Source organism: Terrapene carolina, unplaced genomic scaffold, assembly GCF_002925995.2.
Source record: "Terrapene carolina triunguis isolate 2854851 unplaced genomic scaffold, T_m_triunguis-2.0 Scaffold629, whole genome shotgun sequence".
Taxonomy (NCBI): domain Eukaryota; kingdom Metazoa; phylum Chordata; order Testudines; family Emydidae; genus Terrapene; species Terrapene triunguis.
The window spans coordinates 18,502,119-18,505,279 of NW_020664980.1; positions in this window are offsets into that span (position 1 = coordinate 18,502,119).

Genomic DNA, 3,161 nt, shown 5'->3' on the forward strand with positions numbered 1-3,161 from the left:
CCGGGGGCTCTCCGCCCTGCTCCCGGCGCTCTGGCCGCCGGGGGCTCTCCGCCCTGCTCCCGGCGCTCTGGCCGCTGGGGGCTCTCCGCCCTGCTCCCGGCGCTCTGGCCGCCGGGGGCTCTCCGCCCTGCTCCCGGCGCTCTGGCCGCCGGGGGCTCTCCGCCCTGCTCCCGGCGCTCTGGTCGCCGGGGAGAGCGGAGAGCCCCGCCCGGGCTCTCCGCCTTCCCCCCGGCGCTCCGGCCGGTCGGGGATTGCGGGCCCACGGCCGGGCTCGGCGCCCTCCCCTGCCGCAATGGGGGGGGGGGGCGGCCGGTGGCTTTTTTGCCTAGGGCGGCAAAAAAGCCAGAGCCGGCCCTGAGCTAAATCATGTGTGTGGAGGGGTTTCCCTGATTACAAATACGGTGGCTAGCAGATTGGTTGCAGGCTTTGTGTGCTGAAGGCAGAAAGCCAGGAGGAGGAGGAGGAGGGAGTTGTGAACATGACCCTGAAAAGAGAAGGCAGAAAGACAAAGCTTCTTGGGCACAGAGCCCCTTGAACTGGCAGACTAGGGGATTTTGGAGCGAGGAAACAGCCTGCTATAGTATTCTCCTGTGGTCAGGGCAACAGGACAGTGGGGACATGTTTGCAAGAAACAAGACTGCACCACGAGTAAACCTGACTCTTATCATCAATGTCTCCTCCTGGTGGAAACAGCCCTGCAAGGCCTCGCATATTGGCTAAGTGCTCAGGCCAAAGGGGCAACAATCCTCTAGTCTCTGATGTCACTCACTGCAATGAGCACACCTGTCTGAACGCCCAGCACCCACCCAGGTAGGAACGCAGGGACCCTGTGCTCTACACGCTGCTGTTTGATGGAGCGATCACAGAACAGCATGAGCCTGGCTCTCGGAAGGAAGAGACCACTGCAGGGGATAGCTGGCATCAGTGAAATTGGAGCCCAGTTCTGTCTGCCTTTCCCAATGAGCGGTGGCGACACGGCTCCTTGGCGTAGGGTGGGCATGGTGGCGGAGAGACACGGTGCATTTAAAAGTTGCTACAATATTCGACAGAGTGCAAACCACTGTAGCTTAGGTTAGTGTTATTCCATTATTATCTGGGGATCGTTACTGTTGGCTAACATCAAAAACATTTCTCTGGGAGGACAGACAGATCAGATATGGGGGGGTCAGAAGCTGGAAGAATTTCTCTCCACTAAGAGTTAGTGCCGTAACTTAGCCTGATTTCAGGCTGTTACCGTAGGTGGGGGCTAGACTGGGACAGCAGCTCGAACCATTGCTTGGGTCATTCAGAAGTAGCTATGCGTTTCCATACTCACCCTCCACACCCGCCGTTTAGTCCGCTATTGCCCTGAGCAGCCTGGCCATTGGCAGAGCAGGGAGAGGTCCCACCAGACTGGCTGCAGCTGTTCTGTGAAAGGGACAGAAGCACATTGGATGTGGGGTTTTCTCTGGGCTCTTTTATAATCTTTGAGATCTTTCTGCCACTCCAACCACCCTCGCATCAGCAATGAAACTCCTGGCTGGGACTAGGAGCAGCACATCTGATATTCTGTTCCGGTCAGGCTCTGATACGCACCAGAACCTATGGCGTGACCAGAGGTAAGACTTCTGTGAGCTCTGATCCACCATTGCCTTGCTCTTTGTGTCATTGTTCCCACCAGTACAGAGTGTGTGTGGGGAGTGTGCGGGTGAGAAACACTATCCAGTCTGAATGCACCCACTTTGCACTGGTGTCAATGGTGCAGGTTACTGGTGAAGTGGGCCTTACATTCAGTGCTTTCCAGTGTGACCTGCTACGTTAGCATTATCGGGAGTGGGGCCCAGAGCAGCTTGCACATGGGGTTGGTTTAGAGCAGCGGTGAAGTTCCCTCTATCTGTAAACTCCCTAAGCAGGCGACTCCGTGCACAGCCAGCCTGAGCACAACGATAACAATGCAGAAAGCAAATATCACCCAGCCATAGCGCACGGTCACGGTGCAGTAATAAGCAACACAACAAAAGCCAAATGTAACCAGCCCAAACACCCGGTGTGAAAGCCCAGAACAGGAGAGGGGATTGGGGCGGAACAAACAGGGGCTGCTCACTGCTCTCGGGAGCAGAGCAATCGGGCCTGCATTGTGGCAACTCCTGGAATGAATAGGGACCAGGAGTGACAAAGCTGCTGTGAACTTGCTGAAGGTGAGAGCTTTAAGGGAATGGGCTCAAAGATAAATACACCTGCAGGACGTGCGGAAAGAGGAGGACACCAGATACACATATAATGCAGATGTAAGATCACTAGAGAAAAGTCTTCCCATGGAAAAGCGTTGCTACAATCAATGCAGGGACACAAAAATCTATGGAAAAGATCCAAAACCAACTGCAGGCCCCAAACATCAGAGCGCCAGGAAAATTCCTGTCCCCAGGGAACACAGGACCCTTAAAGCAGTGGGACTATCAGGGGGAGGTCGATTCTACGTGTTCTGGAGCAGTCCTGGGTGTCACCATGGAGGAAGCCCACTGGATTTACCTCCATCCAGAACTACCGGCTACAATTCCTCCAGGAGGAAGAATGAAGGCCAACAGTGAGACTTGTGCAACCTTAGGGCTGCACAAAACTTTCATTGTAAAAACGCAGCAGATGGCTCACCAGCCTGGCCTGAAAAGCAGTTTGTTTCTGTTCGCTGCATTCTAAAAATCACATAACCGGAATTTAAGGGAGGTGGGGAGGAAAACTGGCTGAATCCACAGACAACACTAAATTATTACAAGGATATCTCAAAAAAGAAATCCAAGCTGAAGGGCCATTTTCATGACCCAGAGTGTGTCAGCACAAGACTGCATTGAACGAGGAGTTTCTCTCATCCTGAACACAGCAACAGCCTTGTTTGTTTCCAGGCTGGGTCCCCCTCCGCTCAAACCACAGAAACCACTTTCCTCGGTGAGACAGGGCGCAGTGCCGCACCCTGTGTAGCCAGCAGGAGTTGTGCCATTGACTTCAATGGAGGCGGAATCAGGCTCAGAGTGAGTAACCGCCTTCTTTCATCTGATTAAAACTCTTTTCTCCTTGCCCTTCCCTGCCACCTCTGTGCAGCCTTCAACGGTGCAGGTCACTCCATCATCAGGAACCACCTCCATAGCTACGCAGGCCTGTCCGACCCCTCCCTCCCGGCTTTGCTCCGA